At 40.6% G+C, this 22,052-nt stretch overlaps 1 protein-coding gene across 1 annotated transcript in view; it reads right to left on the bottom strand.

The window, feature by feature from the left end:
* LOC145996936 (LIM domain only protein 3-like) overlaps nucleotides 1–22,052 on the bottom strand; it is a 286,534-nt gene that overhangs the window by 101,731 nt on the left and 162,751 nt on the right. The gene's annotated exons all lie outside the window — the stretch shown is intronic.

The raw sequence follows: 22,052 nt of genomic DNA, 5'->3' as shown, positions 1-22,052 counted from the left end.
TTGGCGAAACTTAAAGCAAGGGAAAATTGCTGTTGCAAAGAAGACTTTGGCAAACCTAATTGCTATCCTCTCAACCCGTGGCTTCCCTGAACGAATCCCCCTGCCCTCGTTTAACTCCCTATTTCTATGGAAAATCTGATATCACAGAAAATTACATGCTCCGTGCTGAGTCAGTGACTGGCGTGACAATTGAAGCGACTGCTTGTCGTCTTGGTCACGCCACCGTCGACCTGCCTGCGATTTATGTGACTGAAAGGAGGGGAAGCAAATTAATTTACATAACGACTCTGCTGCTTATTAAACAATCCAAATATCTCGTCGGAGACAGGCGAGCTGGCGTCGGGTAAGTGTTGCCAGGGTGTGGAAAATGTTCGGTAAAAGCAGTGAAATTTCGATGAAGGTTGAGTCACGGTTGAAGTTGATTCTCACACTGCACCCTGCCTTGGGCTTCTCATGTAATGAGGTGGCCTGGTAGTCAAGAGATCTTGGGTACGAATCTCGGTAGGGCCACAGTACTGTGGGTTCGGACCCCGCTTTAAACTGTCTGAGCATGAGCCACAGACGTGTAATTTGAAGTTTTTGCTTCAGTGCAAGAGAAAGGCAATTTATCGACAGTGCCTATGATGTAGCATACTGGTTAGAATGATATCGAGACGAGACAAGAGTTACCAGGAGAACGTCTCGTTCTCAACCTTGTCACAAGGGTGACCATTTCGAAATATACCCAAATGCCAAATACCTTATCAGGTCCGTGAACTTAGCCCGCCACTTGTCTATAAAAATAACCAAATTTTGTCCATCGTTAGTGCTACGTTAGTGCTGGTTTCTGCCATAAACAGTTTCGTTAGTGCTCCAATAATAATTAAAAAAAATTAGGGCATTTCGAAAAAGTGGCGGGCTAACTTCACGTAGCTCGCCACTTGTCTAGAAATCTCATGAAACTTTGCCCATTGTTAGTGCTACGTTAGTGCTGTTTTCTGCCGTAAAGAGTTTTGTTAGTGCTGCTATATTTTGGGAACAAGGGCCGTTGGAAAATTCGAAAACCGTGAAGTTACCCTTCCCCATTTTCGAACGGACTTATACATTGCCTTCTTGAGTTGCAAACAACCCAAGCATTTAAATGGCTCGCACTTGTTTCGTGGCAGATGGAGGTGCAAGGTCGAGATAAAGAAGAAAAAACAAACAAATTGATTTTTATTCAAGAAAAGAATAAATGGGTAGAAATGTCCATGCAAGTTATCGTGAACGTTTCACATGAAAAATATGTCAATAATTTTTACATTTTTATGGCCCCCTTAGTCTTAGAATCTGTATGTTACGTCCCTCATTTGACGTATTATAACGTTGAACTAGAATTTAAAGCCAGATAAAAAGAGCATGTTTGTAATTTATTACCTGCAAAAATTAGCCTTTTCCATCTTTGCCCCCTTCACTTCTATTTAATACATTTTTTGTATCAACCTCATAAGTCGCGAGGCCCCGCCCACTTCGCCCACCCCTTGCTACGCCACTGGGTGATGGTATAACATTATTGTAGTTTAGTTATTAATTCTGTATTATAATATGTTCTATTAATAGTAGCAGAGATTGTTGTTAATTTATTATATTGCATAATACTTTCATAATGGACACTTACGTGTCTATTCTATTACAAAAACACGTGTACAGTTAGACATCCCTTAACAATCAGATCCAAATAAAATACATATGGATCTCATTTGAGAAATTATCTTCATTAGAGATGGTAATAATGTTTGTACTAGATCACTAATAAAGACTAATTTGTCAATAAAATTACGTGAAAACTGAAACTGTTAGATTATATTGTTAAACAATATACGGTACTATTAACGCGATTTACATGGTGTTGAAACGAAAAGTCAGACGTACCTTGTACGTTTTTTACAAATACGATCAATTATATTTGTAGCATCGGCAATATATGCAATACTCTCGAGGTTGATGGTCAAATATGATACCTTTGCCTTACAATTTCCATTTGAATGTTTTTATGTCGACAGTTCACCTTTCATGAGCTGTTGGTGGTTGAAAGAGAATTCGACAATTTTTGTTGTAAAATATGATAGGAGTGGATACAAGCTAACATAATTGAAAGGCACACATTGCCTGTAGACAACGAATTAGACCCAGATTTTACATTTAGACTACGGCACTACACTGGTCATGACATCGGCTGTTCAATTGAATTGAATTGACATCATTGCTGGAACAGCACATTCCTGGCCATGCCCTTAGCTATTGAATCGACTCTATTGCTGGAACGGCACATTCCTAGTCGTGGCCTTAGCTGATGAATTGAACTGACATTATTCCTAGTCATGGCATAAACTGTTGAATTGAATTGACTATTGCTGGAACAGCACATTCCTGGTCATGCCCTTAGCTATTGAATCGACTCTATTGCTGGAACGGCACATTCCTAGTCGTGGCCTTAGCTGATGAATTGAACTGACATTATTCCTAGTCATGGCATAAACTGTTGAATTGAATTGACTATTGCTGGAACAGCACATTCCTGGTCATGCCCTTAGCTATTGAATCGACTCTATTGCTGGAACGGCACATTCCTAGTCGTGGCCTTAGCTGATGAATTGAACTGACATTATTCCTAGTCATGGCATAAACTGTTGAATTGAATTGACTATTGCTGGAACAGCACATTCCTGGTCATGCCCTTAGCTATTGAATCGACTCTATTGCTGGAACGGCACATTCCTAGTCGTGGCCTTAGCTGATGAATTGAACTGACATTATTCCTAGTCATGGCATAAACTGTTGAATTGAATTGACTATTGCTGGAACAGCACATTCCTGGTCATGCCCTTAGCTATTGAATCGACTCTATTGCTGGAACGGCACATTCCTAGTCGTAGCCTTAGCTGATGAATTGAACTGACATTATTCCTAGTCATGGCATAAACTGTTGAATTGAATTGACTATTGCTGGAACAGCACATTCCTGGTCATGCCCTTAGCTATTGAATCGACTCTATTGCTGGAACGGCACATTCCTAGTCGTGGCCTTAGCTGATGAATTGAACTGACATTATTCCTAGTCATGGCATAAACTGTTGAATTGAATTGACTATTGCTGGAACAGCACATTCCTGGTCATGCCCTTAGCTATTGAATCGACTCTATTGCTGGAACGGCACATTCCTAGTCGTGGCCTTAGCTGATGAATTGAACTGACATTATTCCTAGTCATGGCATAAACTGTTGAATTGAATTGACTATTGCTGGAACAGCACATTCCTGGTCATGCCCTTAGCTATTGAATCGACTCTATTGCTGGAACGGCACATTCCTAGTCGTGGCCTTAGCTGATGAATTGAACTGACATTATTCCTAGTCATGGCATAAACTGTTGAATTGAATTGACTATTGCTGGAACAGCACATTCCTGGTCATGCCCTTAGCTATTGAATCGACTCTATTGCTGGAACGGCACATTCCTAGTCGTAGCCTTAGCTGATGAATTGAACTGACATTATTCCTAGTCATGGCATAAACTGTTGAATTGAATTGACTATTGCTGGAACAGCACATTCCTGGTCATGCCCTTAGCTATTGAATCGACTCTATTGCTGGAACGGCACATTCCTAGTCGTAGCCTTAGCTGATGAATTGAACTGACATTATTCCTAGTCATGGCATAAACTGTTGAATTGAATTGACTATTGCTGGAACAGCACATTCCTGGTCATGCCCTTAGCTATTGAATCGACTCTATTGCTGGAACGGCACATTCCTAGTCGTGGCCTTAGCTGATGAATTGAACTGACATTATTCCTAGTCATGGCATAAACTGTTGAATTGAATTGACTATTGCTGGAAAGCTACTTTGCTGGCCATGACATTATTTGTTGAATTGAATTGACATCATTGCTGAAACAGCACATTCCTGGTCATGGCCTTAGCTGTTGAATCGACTCTATTGCTGGAACGGCACATTCTTGGTCATGGCATTAGCTGTTGAATCAACTCTTGTTACGTGTCCGCATGAGTAGAACATACGGCGAACGATTGAAATAACGAATTGTAAATGGCAGCACGGGGAAGAAATATTACGATCGCAAATTAAAGCGACAATGTGCATGGGAATTGAATGAAAGTGTTTAGGAATGCTGAAACTAATTGTGTTTACTTAAACTTATGAACTTAGCTTAATAATGGAGAAGGATAAATCACATATAGCCTATGTGATTATATGCAGAGATTAATGAAGTCAGAAAGTTATTACGATTTTATATCTCTATCGTTCTAGCAGGAACGAGTTTTTCTGCTAAACATTTTGGTTGTTTCCCTGGTGTGGCGCCAACTTTGTAGCAGCCCCCAAGCACGTCCGTGTAGTCGCATACATTGCAGACCCAGATCAAGGTCGAGCACGGGACTGCCGGCGCCCCTTGATTAACCCCATTTCTCTGCTTCTATTATGCGGCAGCGCAGCAAGGTAGCGACCCTAAATATTAATATATTGGATTAGATTGATTTGTTGTTTTAAGTCCACTTTATGCACAGTAAGGCTAATCGGGACTGGACCTACAGTTTAAAGTGGGATCCAAACCATTATGTGCCTCCACCGGGACACCTTGATTACAATGCGACGACGCTACCACTGCGCCATCGGGGAGGCCGAAATATTAATATATTCAAAGACGCAATAAAAAAGGAAGGTGGCGATATTTTTGCAATCACCAGTTTAGATGAAGGATCCTTTCGGCCTTTTCCACGATATAAAGGAAAAGAAGAGCACTTATAATCTTACACGAATTGATTTACCAATTGCACGGAAGGATATCTATCAGGATGCCTGTGTAATTCCATGTACGAAAGAATATATATAAACATATTTAGAAGAAGAAGCCAAATGGTCCATATATGAAGAAGACTATTAGCTAATAGAAGAAGAAGCCTAATAGAAGTCCACTAGTGTATAGAAGAAGAAGTATAGGCTATTAGCCAATAGAAGAAAAAGCCTAATAGAAGTCCATTAGTATATGGAAGAAGTTTATTAGCCGATAGAAGAAGGAGCCTAATAGAAGTCCACTAGTGTATAGAAGAAGAAGTCTATTAGCCAATAGAAGAAGAAGCCTAATAGAAGCCCATTAGTATTTAGAAGAAGAAGGCTATTAGAAAATAGAAGAAGAAGCCTAATGGAAGTCCATTAGTATATAGAAGAAGAAGCCAATTTTCGAAGATTCTGTTGGGAAGAGGAAGTAGTCTTCACCCATTGATAACCAGATGTCAAGAAGAAGAAGAATATCTCCATAGCGAAGAAGAATAAGCCTTCCAGTAGATACATTCCCATATACTTACAAGAAATATATATGTGATAAATAAACAGACAGCTTCAAATGCAATCCTGTATATAAATTGAATATAGCCTGAAAAATTAAGAATATACGGTGCATTGTACCTTCTGTAGTAGTTTAAACAAGCTGTTTCCTTTCGTTTTTTCCTCAAATACGTTATCATTCATTTTTGGTAGCCCTGAGTGTCTCATGCTTTACCCTGGTCTAAGCCGGACTGGTACTCTCTCCAGGACGTGGCTCTCTATTGCTGGAATGGCACATTCCTGGTCATGGCATTAGCTGTTGAATTGACATCATTGCTGGAACGGCACAATATTGGCCATGGTATTGGCTGTTGAATTGAATTAACTCTATTGCTGGAACGGCACTCCTGGTCATGGCATCAGCTGTTGAAGGGAATTGAATTTACTTTATTGTCAGTTGAAGTTCAGCCGTTGCTGGTCTACTAATTAACCCCCAGAAAAGTATAAATTAAGAATGATAAAATGAAACACACGACAACGCTATGTATAAGAAATATTAGGCAATGAAAGAGAATAGCAGCAAAATAAAAAAAATGATTGAACTGAAGATAGTTGAATGATATGAACATAATTTCTGGTAATTCACAGGGATTTTTGGTTAATCATATTAGGATCTATCTTGCTTCTCATCGTTCTTCAAATGTTGCGAAAATGTTTGAAGTTTCGTTGTTTCTCAAAATTCACGATGTTTTTCCATACCTTTCGCTGCTGCGAAACTGAATGACGACTGATGAGCTCAGACTGTTTCTGATTGAGTGTGAGTGAGTTTTAACTTCTGACTTTTAATTTCGAAACTGCTAGTACTACTAATTTAAAACATAAGCTAGGAATAATACTATAAATATTAATGTTCATAACTGGCGAGGCACGTGACAAAATAGTTGGACGGATAGAGAGTTAGTTCATTAAAGCTAATGAAAAGGTTGGCAATGAATGAGTATCCATTATAGCGATTGCAGCGAAACACAACGGCGCTAGTCCGACATATTCATGCACGGCGTAAACCCCGAAGTACCACTCAATTAATAGGTGATCATACAGTTGATGCCTTATGGGACGGTGGTGCGTCACTGATTTAAACCAGCATCCGGACCTCTGGTCCAATTGGGAATTTTTTTGGTTCGCGGACGCTAAATCGGCGAGGCTTCGACCAAATCTCCCTTCTTCTCGTGACGTCATTATTCCCATTTTGGCGCTCATCGTCCGTAATACCCCCCCAATTGCGGAGTTTCGAGCTGGGGAATATAAATTCATGTGTAATGCCACTCGGCGAACAGTCGGATTTCGTCCCCCTGTCTGGGGTGTCCCTGTGTCGTGCTGGATGAACGAGACCTGTTGTTGGTGATAGGGAATGGGTTGAAATCCACAACTGTTCAACCACAATGTATTATCTAGATGGATTGATCCCGAATGCAAAATAAAGTTTTGACTTGGGGTGGGGGGAGAAGGGAGGTATATTTCCCCTCCCTCCCTATTACTACTACAGCCGCGGTGGTTTAGTCGGTAGGGCGTCTGACTGCCATGTGGGAGACCCTTGTTAGATTCCAGGTTAAGGCCTTGTCCACACATAAAGCGGCTCTGGGGCTCACCGAGTCTTAAATCAATGGGTACGTGGGTGAGTGGTGCTGATCATATCACCCCCAAAATGGCCGAGATCGAGAATGTGTGGGGCCCTACCCCCACATCCTCTAGATGTACCTTCGCTGGACGGTGCTATATGCACGGGCAACTTTACCTTACCCCCTATTTACTGAATTTATCGAAAGGGGCATATTGATGACCAAGAATGTTTAGCGGCAAAACCACTACCTCAGTAACGACAGTTCCGGCTTCAAGTCCTGACCTAGACTTGCCAATTCCCCCCTTCTCATCTTCATCGTCGCGAATAGCCAAATTGACACAAAAGCGACGCAGAATAAGAAAATATACAACCACAATATTTTTAGCAACCCTGAAGACATGCATCTTGTGAAGAACCGGAGGGGTTGTAGAGGCAGGGCTCCACACATTCTCGATCTCGGATGGACTCCAAATCCGCTGTGCACAGAGACATTGATGGATGAAATCTTGCCTGAGGTGGATCCATCCAGGAAATCGGAACTGGGTCTGATGGTTTTATCAGTTTAAGGACTTTCCATACGTCCTGTAATATGTGAAAATAAAACTTAGAACGGGAGTAATATTGTTGCAGCCCTTGAACGAACTGAAATGCAGGTTTCCTGAGTTACCTGTAACTATCACTTTCTTAAAGTTAACAGTAATTAAATGTGTTGTAACATAAAGTACATTTTTAAATTGATCGCCACAATCGAGTTGCAAGTTATCATACGAGGGCTGATCAAAATGTTCTTGACATGAGGTTTAAGGAAACTATTTAAGATAATGAAATTAATTTTCCCAAAATATAAACATTCTCGATTGTTGATGGAAAATATAAATGTATGCTGTACACAAGACTTACAGGAAGTGCTCCACAAAGAGGAAAGGTTAGAGGGAGGATATTTTTCTTGATCGAGGTGAACGAAATTATATTATTGAGACTGACTTCATGCACAGCTGTCTGCTTAAACGTGTTACTTTCTGTGGTTTGTTATTTTCACGTCCCTTTTTTCCACTTGTATCTAATCGCGACGATGATTGATGGTTAGGTGAAAGTTATGAAGGGACATTCACAAAAAACATCCATGCGTAGACCGGGATTCGAATCTGGTGAAATAGAAGCTCGACTACTTAACGTTTCGGCCACGTAGCCAGTGTGCTGCTTTCTCTATGACAAATAAATGTCCTGCGTTTCCTACATAATAAGGATTGAAAATGTGTGTAGTGATGATAATTCTCGCCAGGTGGCGTAGGTTGGATGTATTATACCAAACGTTAATAGGTTAATTTGTATAGGGAGGCATTATGAAGTGTTATTAAAAATGTATTGGAAGAAATACGATAAGCGATTGTTTGTTGTTTATATGAAGAGAATACATTTAATACAGTAATAAGTCCTCCTCGAATATTTGACTTACACAAGAAGTATTTGTCATGTAGATACCAAGAAGACAATTGACATATATCATTTTGTACTTCACTAATTTTAGTACAAAACAAGGGGTGTAAGGGGTACCTTCCACGTAGGCGCCCAAAAGTCAACCTCACTTCCACGCAGTACACCCTGGACTGCATTTTGCAGACGAACGAGGCTCTGGCGACTGACACTATGGCCAGTATAATTTTTGTGTGTGTTGTTCTGTATTTTGTCCATGTGTGTGCTGAGTGCCCGTTTACAGCCTCAGCTTTTAACATAAGTAATTTTTTAAAAAATATTTTTAGTTATGCAACGTTAGAGTTGTTATTTTAATGGTAAGGGGCTGTCTCCCGTATAATGCGACGGATGCAAAATAGCCTAAGTGCTGATGCACCCAAAATTTTAAATTCAAATTCAAGTACAAGACAAGTTTTGCTTACCGTGTAGTTAAATGATTACCTGGTCATCAACCCTGATGGATATTTCTATCTCACCTGCAAAGAAAGAAAAAATGCATGTTAAGACATGAAGAATTGAACAAAGTTTCTAGTCTGTCCCAGGCATTTGTGGAGTAAGGCCGCACTGTAGAGAAGAGGAGCGAGCGAGTGGACAGAGCAAAACAGTGAGCGCTGCTGCAAACCGCTGGTAGCTGCAGTCGCGTTTTCCCCTTTCATTCAATCCCTTTCGCTCTCTCGAATTCTACTTGCGCCGAGGACTCGGTTTCATTTGTTTGCTCCACAGACTCCTGGGACAGGATATAGAGCAATGCTTTTCAAACCTTTGAAGACATCAAACACTATACTCCGAATAGTTATAACTATTACGCAAGTTTCGAACGAGTCCGAGAAAGGAGGATTGGTTCTATTTATGTATAATAACATTCAGATTAACCCGTCATACTTGCATCACCGCGGTCAAATCACCTCTCTTCAAATTATAAGCTGGAAGTTTCAGTATACGTATGGAAGTGTGCCTATAAATATGTTGGTTTGCTACTGATTACTGGTTCATCATTTTAATTGCAGGTGGAGTAGTTTTTGAGGTGCAACAAGGAAAAAATAGTTGAAGTTTTAATGGAACACTCTGTATATGTTCTCTTACATATCATCTGGCTGTGAAATGTGCTTTTAACCTAGCAATTTCACACTTTGTGTGTAAAGATGAAGGTTTAAGACAATGTTGGAACTTTTATGACTCACATGAAAAAGTGATCGTTCATCACTAATATTCTATATATATATATATAAATGGATGTCTGTCTGTGTGTGTGTGTGTGTGTGTGTGTATGTATGTTTTTTCCGGCATAACTCTCGAACGCCTGGAGGAATTTCAACCAAACTTGGTACACGTATCACTTGCAATCTCGAAAGAAATACTGTGGGTGTAAGACACCCCTGGCACCCCTAGGGGTGGGGTGGGAAGGGGGTGACAGGCAATAATAATCGAAAGCAAACTATATTAAATTCCACACAAACAGACTTCCGTGACTCTATGTAATCCCGTACAACGATAGTGTTTCTCGGGTTGTCTAACATTCAGACTGATATGACACTGTGTTGCGAAAACGCCTGATATTGGTGTGGAATTAATAGTTTTCGGAGTCGCTCCCAATGCCGTTTAACTCCAAATTCATCACCTATCGCCATGGGGGGGTGAGAGGGGGTGAAAATCAAATGCCACACATGACCTATATCAGTGTCGAATCCATAGTTTTCGGAGTCGCTAGGCTAATTCCTGACATTCACGATCACATTTAAAATTAGTTACATTTTACACTATAGTTAGAATTCATTATTTTACTGTCTAATACAAGATTAAGATAAATAAATACCCAGGCAATGCCAGGTTGTCAGCTAGTTAACGTTGATTGTCCCGTAAAATTTTGGGTTCAACAGTAAAACTGCCATTTCCGCTTTTCAAAACGTAGCATCTGTTATATATCGCGAGTAGACTTAGCTTATCATTTGTATCTTTGGGTGCTCTGACTGCAGCTCCAACTTGTCTGGCATTTCTCCTGACATCGTGTTGACACGATCCTTCCTGTGACGTGCTCAGGACATTTATCCCTTGACGTTTTATTTAGGAGTACTTAGCCAAAGTGGGTTAGGACCCCTACCAACGCCCTTTGGGCACGCCACTGTATCCTTCTCAAGCCCAGAGCATAATATTGCTTCGTGGACCAGAAATAAATCAGCCATGGTATGCCTTAACACATGAGATCGAGCGCCCCACCTTGCAAGGTTTCAACAAGTGTCAGCCCCCCCCTTCTTCCTTCTCTTTTTCTTCCGTGAACGACAAGGGAAGAAAAAGGAAGAGTAAAAAAAAAGTGAAAAAAGGCGAAAAGTGAGCGGCAAGTGTTTGCATTTCCAGTTTAAAATCGCTCTTTTCTCGCTGTTACATCCTCTCCCTCTTTTCCCCTTCCCCGCAAGTCCCTTCAAGCGAGTTAAAACACTTTTAGGTAAAGAAATCTCTAGACCTCTCAAAATGACGTCACAGCCACTTCCGGTTCGTCAACCGCTCTTCTCCTTCGACCTCAAGTGGTGCGTGCCAAGAAGCTGTAGGGGGTTTTTACTTGGCGACTGGCGAAAAGAAGTGAGCAGGGACCGAGGAAGACATCTGTTGCGACGAGACGCCAAAAGATGGCAGCACTAGTGAGTACGAGGACAATTCCGAATTGTTCACTTGTAAATGTAAAATTTTAATATAACCTTTATGAATTATATGTTCAGTTGTAGATTTTATGAAACTAATAATATATTTTGAACATATATATAAACACTGTACATTAAAATGACAAAACTTTGATTTTCTTGCCTCATATTTTTCACCTTTGATAAAAAGTAGACCACCGACGAATAACATTCAGTATTGTTGTAATGTCGTTCAGTTTTTCATACGAGGGTCACTATTTATATTTTGAGCCTAACAATGAAAGAACAGGAATTTGGGATTGAAAACTGCTTTATTGTTTTTCGAAGTATTCTCCTTTATGGTCAATACACGTTTGCATTCGTTCGAACTATTTGTCAAAGCAGTTTTTCCAATCTTCTTGAGACACCTCCATAATATGGTTTTTGAACGCATCAAAGGCGTCTTCCGCCGACGAAAATCGTTGTCCACGCAATTTATTCTTGACATTCGGGAACAAGAAGAAGTCATTGGGTGCCAAATCAGGACTGTACGGCGGATGACCCATCAATTCGATTTTTTGACTGTTCATAAAGTCGGTTGTTAGACGAGATGTGTGACAGCTGGCATTGTCTTGATGAAGAATGATCCGACGGCGTTTGTTAGTTTTCCGTATTTGACCGAAGACCTCTGGCAAACAAATTGTTGTGTACCATTCAGAGTTGACCGTTCTACGTTCCTCTAAAGGCACAGTTGCCACATGACAAGTTTTCCCGAAAAAAACAGGCGACTATTTGTTTCGATGTGCTTCGAGCGCGAACAACTTTTGTTGGATTGGGTTCATCTTGAAACACCCATACAGTCGACTGCTGTTTACGTTCCGGCTCATATGCATATATCTATGATTCGTCACCTATTACAATCTTATATACGTCTTTTGAAGCACCACGATTGTATTTATTGAGCATTTGTTTGCACCAATTGACGCGAGCGTCTTTTTGAGTTTTTGTCAAATTGTGTGGGATCCAACGAGAACATACTTTCTCACAGCTAAATGATCATGTAATATTTCATATATGTTGGTGGAACTAATGCCTATGGTTGCCTCAATCTCACAGTATGTCACATGACGATCTTGCAGTATTAGGCTTTGCACAGCATCAATGTTTTCTTGAACAACAACTGATTTTGGACGACCTTCGCGAATCTCGTCGGTGAGCGAATGGCGGCCACGATTAAATTCGTTATACCAGCGTTTCACAGTGGCAAAGGATGGGGCTTCATCGCCAAATGTGGAAGTAAGTTGATCGATGCACTCTTGTCTTGATAATCCACGTCGAAAATCGTAAAAAATCATCTCACGAAAATGTTCACGAGTTAATTCTATTTTATTGTTGTCGCGCAATCTCCAAGGCAACATAAACAACACAAATGAAGCTATTGACAAAACATTTGAAGTACGTTATAGTCAATAATGCCAGACGATTCCGTGCAAACGTCAAATCGCGCCTAACTTCAATCAGTGTTGCCAAGGCTCAAAATATAAATAGTGACCCTCGTAGGATTATTTATGTATTTAATGTTGTAGTTAACGGTATAGTCGACGCGCTAGCTTCGTTAACGACCGGCTGGCTTTGGAGTCCACGGAGTGCGCCCACCAGCAGCAAAAATCACATTCAACGCACAGTGTTACAACACATCTACTCTACGCCACCTTGTCCCTCCCCCGCACTAGCACCTTCCCACGGTCTCCACATTGAAGTTGAAAACTACGGCCACAGTGTATATCCGCAGTCATGGGACTAAGACTCCACGTGGAGTAGACGAGGAGAATGACAGCTGCGCCCATTGGCCGAAGGTTGAGTGTGATTAGACGATAACAACTCGCCCGCTGTTTAACCCCACCCACGTTCGTGGCGGCGGCTTTCTTCAGTTATTGGACGTTAACGATGTAAACTCATGGACTATATGCCAAAATTGATTCATCAATATTGTTTGTGCACTTCGATGCTTCTATCTCTTGTTTAAACACAATTCAATTTGACTCTCACACAACTTACTTAACTTTTTCTTAATAAATGTGTCTGTCTGTCTGGCAATTTATCGATATCTCAGAAATTATCAGAACTGCAAAAACAACTTGTAAATAGATAGTGAAACAAAGGTAGGAAAATAAAAAATGCATAAACAATAAAGTAAGATTTTCTTAAAAGTATTAAACCTCATAGTAAAGCACGTGTATGTTTGATTATGATTAAATAAATCGTACAATTTATGAGTTATTTTATAATTTTCGATTATATAACAACAGTAATTTGTTTTATTCGTATTGTGTACTTAAGGAGATATAGAAAATGTTATATTGAGTTCTTTTTAAAGGTTGGGATGGTATCGATACGAAATAATACGGATTTGGCAGTCCCGGGGAGGTACGCGTATGTCTCGCTCTCGTTGTCGTCCCGAGTTATAAATGTGTCTCGTTCTCGACTCGAATCACAAACTCTCGTCTCAGTCTTCTCTCGAGTCTCGAAATTCCACAGTAAGCAATATATACAGTGCATCACAGAATAAACGTTTGCAATGCATAGAGGTTATTAAGGGAACTACCTTTTCTTAAAGTTTTCTGTTTGACGCCTCGTTTCGACGCTAAGCACCCCCAACGGAAGTTTATTCTGAATATATATACAAGTACACTGCACAGATTCACACTTGACACTAATGGATTGATTTAAACGATATACAAAATAGGTGGACTTGACGCGCACGCTTTCTGGGCTTCTTATTGGTCTAGAGCTTACCAATGATCGATCTCTCATTTAATAAGTTGACATACTTTTTATGAGTGCACAGATCAACATAAAGAAGTTTCAATTTCAACAAAAGTATGTTTCGTTAGTCGGATCGACTAGGGCGCCCCGAAAATAATATACAGGGTTAGCCCAAAAGAAATAGACGCTTTCAAAGTTTAACAGAAATAAGAGTAATAATAGGGCTGAAATACTTACATGGTTTGAAGAGTACATCCTGAATTTTACATTGGTAAGTTACAAGTGTTCTGTGTGTGACCCTCTTGTAACACAACAGATATCAATGCGAGAGTCCAGTTCTCCCCAACCACGTCTCAGCAAGTCCATGTCAACAGTTGCAGCAGCTACTGTGATGCATCATTTAAGATCGTCCACACTTTCAGGAAGATCAGGACCATACCGTGTTCTAAAACGATGCTGTACGACAGAATTTATTTTCTCAAATTCAAGCACGCAGAAAGCCTTCTCCACCTGGCTAGCGGCCACACTGCTCGACTTACGTCATGTGATGCTGACGTCACAAAGACAAAGAGAAAGAGGAGGTCGTAAATTTGAAGACTTTCTCTATACAACAGTACTAAATGCTTTCTGATGCAACAAATTTCAGTTTATAAAGCGCTTAAACTGTCTATTTCTTTTAGACTAACTCTGCATATGTCTTTGTCTTTGAAATTTCGCTTTTGCAGGGAAATTTTGACATAATTTTTAGCGAAAAGGTAAAAGGGAATTTTGATAAAAAATATTACAATTTCAGGGAAATTTTAAGGACATCTGACTACATTATTATAGTTTATGTTAATTTGCAATTTCATATCCGCATTTTTATTTTTTTAAATTTTTCCTGTTCCTTTTTATTTCTGTTCATTGGAATACCTAGGTATAAGCCTGTATATACTTGTATTTATATTTCTGTTAAGTTTATTGTACGTCGCTTTCTTGCATCTTCGGATAATAGTAACGATGACGAATACGGATTTAATGGATTCCTGACCAGAATTCAAACCTGGAACATCTAGCCAGGAAGCGATGAGGCTGACATGTATGTGAAAAAAAAAGTTTATGTGAAATATTTTGCTACCACCACCACCACTAATAATAATAATAATTACAGCTCCTGCTGCGGGTGCTACTACTACTAGTAGTTATTATTATTTGTATACGCGAAGGGAAAATTGATCCAAAAAGGGAAATTTTGTCCCTTGGAAAGGGAAATTGTGTCCTCATATTGTTGCAACACTGCTTCAAGTTTGGTCTTGCTTGTACCTTGCGGACGCAGCCCATGTCTCGTCTCATTTTTATTGTCTCGATTTTTCAAAGGCCTCTCCTCGAATTGCCTATTTGCGTAGGCAATGCCTAGATGGAGCCAGGTGAAAATGTAATGTGTTACGCGTTGGTTGAGGCTATCTTAACACTAGGAACGGAAACGGAGCTAAGGTATACCAAAAACATTATGCCATGAACTATAACAGGCGAAACTACATTGAGGAAATGTTTTCCATGGTTTTGCAGCTTGTTAAGGTAGTTGTTCCCACAACGCAATTTTCAAGATACCACCACAAAGCGTTTAGGTTTATTTCAGATACACTCCGGGAAATTGTTCATGCCGCATAATGAGGTTAAACGGGTAAGTTTTCGGCACATCTTTTGTAGCGGTTGCAAGGACCTAGGGCTGGGGGGATTGGAGAGCAAAATCTGGTGGATGTAAGAGGGTCCTGAAGAGGATGGGGGGAGGAAAAGGGGGGCTCTTGCCCATTAGACCCTAGAAAAGGACGAAGGGAGTAAATTAAGGAGGTTGAGGGGGGAGGAAGGGGGAAAGACCCAATTAGACAAGGCCCTAGTCGACCGCTAGGATTGTTCCCGTTAAGTGGACAATTAAAAGAGTCGAGTGGGGGCCTAATGAGGGATTCCGAGGCCCCCACAGAGGAACCGACGTGGCAAAGCTTCGAGAGAGGCCAGATGATACGTTTACCAGCTGTTGGGATGTACCGGGAAATGTTCTCCTGGATTCTGCGGGCACGTCTTTACTGGACCGTTCCATCCCTGGCTATGGTTACGATGCTATTGACCAGCAATGCCTACCTCTTTATTTAAGCGTATTGATTTCATTAAGCGTCTGTTCCTGTATTGTACTGGACTGTGGCGTAACGAGTGTGGGTAGTGGTACTGTTTTAGTAATCAGTGCAAGCGTAGCCAGACGGTAATTTTGTGGGCCGCTGCCCTAACTTTAGAGCTTCTAATATACTGTAGATGCGTGTGCAAGACTTTTACTTCTTGGTGTACACCACATCCTGTCGCCTGAAATGCACCTCCATGCATAGAGCTACAAAGGAAACTGAGGTGTCAAAGGATGGGATACTGGCTGCTATATAAGCTAAGGGTGTCATGAGATGTGTGTCTCTTTTTACGAGAGAGGGAGAGAAAGTGTGAAAAGGGGTGGAGGGAGAGAAGAGAGAGAAGAACGAAAATGAGAGTGGAAGAAGGGTGAAAGAGGAGACAGTATGAAAAGGTAGGAGAAGAAGAGCGAAGAGATATAGAGGGAGAATTGAAAAAGAGAGGAGAAGGAAATAAAGAAACAAACTCAAATAAAAAGAGAGGCCGAGAGAGAAGGAATCAAAAGAAAACAGAGAAAGGGAGAGAGATAGAGACGAGATGGAGGAGAAAGAGAAATAAACAAAAGAATGTGAGATAGGAAAGAGACACAGGGAGAAATAAGGAATGAAATGACAGAGAGAGCGATAGATATATACCTTTTTGTCAGGTATATCTATGAGTGGCTAGGATTTACGAGATACTTTGGAGGACCGCCCTGGTGTTGCATCTGAGTAAAAACCGATCAATATGATTTCAAGAGTTTTAGCTGATGCTTTCACAACAGCTATATCCAAAGAAAAATTTATTTCGATTGAAGGAGATTTCATCTTGTTTCTTTAAATTACTGATTCATTTAAGATATATTTCAACTTTTGAGGGATGTCGGGGGCGGCCCTGTCTGAACACACCCAAATGTCAACTCTTTCACCCTGGACTGCATTTAGCAGACTAACGAGGCTCTGGTGCGTGTCATGTGTGCTGTCCATGTTTGTTTGTGATTGTCCCTTCATCTATTTCATCACATCAACATTCACCCACATTTTCGCGACCAACCAAAAATGGCAGAAACGAAGTAAAATAGAACAAAACAATTATTAAACTTTTGAGTCAAATAGATAATATGTATTAGGACTATAACCTCTCAACCCCCCTCTGGGTGCGCCACTGTTTCCTTGAGTGGTCTAGGAAAAGAAATTCTCGGATACATGCTTGATAAACAACCTGGACTACACGTTAACCATCGTGATGTTAAATATATATCAACTCAATAAAGATTTGAGTGTTTTGGTAAGATACGTTAATGAATGTTACGGAAGACGATTCATTACGTTTCGGTATTTTATAAAATAGCTACATCGCGACTTATTCCAAACGGCTTAAAAGGAAAATCTAATTACCTTCCATAACTCTGGGTAGGAAACTGATGTCTGATTATATTGCTTCAGGGGAATCTTATTCCCATCTGTGATCTCGCCAAGAAAATGATTTTTTCAATTCTCTCTCTCTCTTCCTCTTTTCCACGGAATTTTTGAAATCGAGTTTGAACCTCAATTTTAAGAACTCATTTCAATTTAACGCGGGTTAAAAAGAAAGATTTCTTAGAACGGGACATTACCGTCTCGTCGGTACGCAATTTCCTGATAACCATCTCGTGTTCTTCATTTCTTCCATTCCCTTTCTTCCAGGAAATCTTGTAATGAATGACAAGAGAACAGCGTACCTAACGATATTTACTCCACAGGATGTCAGCACCTTCGTTTCAAGTTCGTATTACTGAGCGTAAGTTAGTTAAAGCTTTGTCCGCATTGTTCTGTAAAGAATACATTGGAATAAAAAAAATGGGATTCTCTGTATAAATAAATGAATAGCTTGTTGGAGAAAACCTTGTAGAATAAATTATATTTCACTGTTTCTCCAAACAGTTTTAGAAGGTTTTCTCTTTAAACATACGACAAGTCACTGTTCATCACTCCGTTCTTCAGGAAAGTATCAAGGAATGGGAAATCATGTAGTTACATCAGATGTACTGGCTGATGTATCTGTGAAACCGTTCTTCGATACCCTTCTCGAGAATGAGTACTGCTGCGTGGAGGTTATTTAGTCCCTTAATAAGGGACGTAGCCTGCCAAGCAGCACAGCCAGTTCGTAATTCTCCGTTAAGTGATTACTATGTACTTAAACTTTTGACATGCATTAATGTACCGATTAACGAGAACAATCAAGCCAGCCTTCATGCCAGAGTGACCAGCGTGATGCATTGCGAAACCAGAGGTCTGATTCGAACCCTTGTCAGGTATGGGTGTATCATTGTGTTTTTAATTTATCTTCGTCGTCACTATTAACGAAAGAAGAGGAAAAGCAACGTAAAATAAACAAAATAGTAGAGAAAAATCGAAGGAAATGAAATGAGGTGGTAAGTATATTTTGGAAACATGAGGTGTCAACTGTAGAATGTTGTTGGAGGATGCAAGTAAATGAAGATGTGGTGGAGCAGGTGATTAAGAGGAGATGGAAAATTAAAGGACAGAAAGGAAAAGAATGGAATGTGTGAGTGAGGATTGAATGTGAGAAAAATCGGAAAGTTTATCATAAGTATGTGAGTAGAGCATGAAAGTGAAGATGATCATGTGCAGAATCACTGATAAGAGCCTCTGTAGAGCTCAACAAATGTTTATAGCACACATTTTGTTGCCTTAAGTGCCGAGCTGGCGAGTTTGCGAAATGCTAAAGATTGCCTAAAGTTGTTTACACAGCTTCGCAAGTGGATTCCAGCTCGCAGACTATCAATTCTTTTCTCCGGCTTCTATGAATATAGTCTGTTGTCACCTCTGGATGGTGTGTTGTGCCCTTCCACTCCCTCCCTCCACACACCCCATCCCCTCCCGGAGCGAACAACTCCGGCTCTTCCGGCAGAGGAAGCTCCGGTGTAACCTCATCTCAAGGCGGGAAACTCACGATTTACCGGGATTATCCGGGTTTCCGCTTCCAGACAGGATGCGAGTTTTTCTGCCCCTCCACTCTTCTCCCTCTTCCCCCTCCACTTTTCCTGCAAGGTGGAGTTTCCTTAACCGATGTCTTAAGACCGCGAAAATACCTCCATCCGCTATGTACCTTAGGACTCAAGTCTCTGCCATAAATAGCAAGTGTATTGTTCACGTAACATGTGTTCGGGGATGTAGAGGATAAGGAGGTGAGGTGATGTAAGGAGAGGAGGAATCTAGTCATCCTAGCATCCTTATCGCATCTTAAGCTCTCTTCCCTCGGTGCTTGTTCCTCACTCGAGATGCTGCAAGGTTAAGCGAACAGAGGCTCCTAAGAATTTGTTTTAGTACTGTCACGCGGTCTTAAAACTAGGGTTCACCAGCGTGGAGGTACGTTTAAGGGTACTAATAAGCTAAGTGAGAGTATTCTCTTGGGTTTCAGGAAGTGGTAGAGATAGAAAGATAAAATTTGGTGAACATAAATACCTAGCAGATTATATTGTAGTGCAGCACCCATCATAGCAATAGAATCGCATGTGTGTGTAGGAGGGAGGGATTAAGCTATCATGCAACATAAAACACCGTTTATTCTTAAAGTAAACCCTTCGGTTTGCTCAGGAGTAGACCGATAAAACTGCCACAATGCTTTAAAATATATAAAAGAAGGTTCAACACAGCACTGTAAAAACTATACTTAGTTTAGTGAACATGACGTCTATAGATGAAATCAAAATTTTAAAAATTCACCCGAAGATCGACTTGAAGTGAGTTTATTGACAGAACTATGTGATCTACCTTTAGAACTCTACTTAATAACCTAGTACTAATTCGTAACAAGTATTCTGTGCTTTTTGCTTTTACTAATGGTATTCATCTAGAATTGACTTTAATACCATGGAAGGCTAGGTTGAAAGATGATTGATTATAATGCGCTTGTTAGTACTGAGGTTACTTGCACCTTTCTCCTAATATTAGGACTTACTCCACTTATAAGCTACCAATTTAAGCGGAATTGAAAGCATAATGTATATACCGTAACGTGTATTGTTATGTATATGGGTTGCTCAAATGAAACTAAGAATTTTGTCGTAACGTCGTAGCGTAACTATACAGAGCATTGTGTTTGCTCTGGTAGGTGGTGTTGTATGTAAGAAAGCAGACTGGTATGGTCTGAGCAAGGGAACTGTTCACACCATTCTCCATCTACGGTTGGGATACCACAAGGTTTGTGCGCAGCGGGTCCCCTAGCATCTTTCTGAGGAGCAGAAGGCTGGACGAATGGGTGTTTGCATGGGGCATCTGCTGCGTTACTAAGCTGAGGGGAGTCGGTTTCTTTACAATATTGTGGCCGCAGATGAAAAGTGATGCCACCACTTCGACCCAGCCACAAACGGACGAGTATGAAATGGAGGCATCCCAACTCACCATGCCCAAGAAAGGCTCATTCCTCCATCAGAGCTGGCAAACAAGAAGGGCACATGTTTTGGGATTGGCTGGACGCAGGTGGGACTGTCAACGCGACCACATACTGCACTACCCTAGACAAACTGAAATCGGCCCTCAAGAGTAAGTGACCTGGCATGTTGTCAAATGGGGTTCTTCTGTTGCACGACAACGCACGTCCTCGTGTTGCACATTTGTGCCGTGGTCTGCTGTGGCGTTTCCGCAGGGAAGTCCTAGACCATCCTCCCTGCAGCCCCGATCTCACGCCCTGCGACTACCACATCTTCGGGCCAGTGTTGCCAATCTCCGAATGCAGGATTTCCCTTTTACCAGTGTAAAATTTCCCTTTTTCGACCTAAATTTCCCTCGATTTTCAAAACACATTTGAAGCTGTATCTTTGTATTACTATAACTGTTAATCAGGACCGTATATAAGGGGGTTTAGTGGGTTCAAACCCCCCATTGAATAAAATACTAGAAACTGATCATAGTTTCATAATATAATTATTTTAAAATAAACATTTGAATTTTAAAATAAAACACTAATGTATTGAAAAAATCCCCAAACAAAAAAAAAATTCTTCTGCAGAGCAATGATTGTCGGACTTTGAAACCCACCCATTGTCAAAGCTTAGCTAGGTGCCTGCTGTTAATATTTTCCTTTTGAAGCCTGTTTTGCCTAAGGAACAAACTTTATTATTATTATTAAATATTTATGAAAATCATAAAGCTACGCACCTACATTTACACTCATTACGTTTAACTGGTTGTAGCCAGCCTTTGAACTGCGGGTCTTCCTGCCACTCAATACGAAATTTTTTCACATGTGTCCCAGATATCTTTTCATCCGCAGATAAATCCCCACGACGTTTTCTAACCTTTTTGGGAATTGCAGGTAGCTTCAGTCACCTCTTCCATTCTCCTTGCAACGACACAGGACACACAAAGTCACACACACAGCCACTAAGACACGTTCTGAAATGATGGATGGAAGAAGGAAAGAAGTTGAAAATCGCATTCCAAATTCTTTGGTGCAGCGCGGCTCGTGCCTTGAGGCCTTTCTAGGAAACGCGACAAATATAAGACTGACCGGTCAAGGTCATCTATAACAGGGAGAAAGAAAGCTTACTGAAAAATGTCACTGTTGCTAACTATTCATTTGGAAAAAGTACACGCTGAAAAAAAATATTTTCGAACTTTTTAAAGAACGAAAATGTGAGTTTAAATTTCCCTGTTTTTTAGCTATTTTTCATTAAATTTCCCTTTTCCCTTTTCACCCTCAAATTTCCCTGTGCCGAGGGAAATTTCCCTGCTTTTGGCATCACTGCTTCGGGCGACTAAAAGAAACATCTGCTGGGCCGCCGGTTCGCCAACGATGCTGAGGTCCGTGACGCCGTTGATTGGTTCCGCAGTCAAGCACGGACGTTCTTCGCTCAGTGTATCCATATCCTGGTGACGCTCTGGGATACTTGCTTGAACAGACATGGTGACTATGTGTAGAGGATATGTCACCCTTGGATCACTTTTACTTCCTGTATATTCATATATTCCAACCAATGAATCATTACAGAAAAGAACAAGAGTAGCACTTTCATTTGGGCAACCCTTATATATTATGGAAGATACACTTCCAATTTCAGCTACTTTACGTTACTTTTATTTATTTAATTGTAACGATGAAGATGAATGATGATGAGATGAAATGTATAATAGGAGAAGCACAATAG

Source organism: Lepisma saccharinum, chromosome 13 (assembly GCF_977018435.1).
Source record: "Lepisma saccharinum chromosome 13, izLepSacc3.1, whole genome shotgun sequence".
NCBI lineage: Eukaryota > Metazoa > Arthropoda > Insecta > Zygentoma > Lepismatidae > Lepisma > Lepisma saccharinum.
This window is presented reverse-complemented; position numbering and strand designations above follow the sequence as displayed.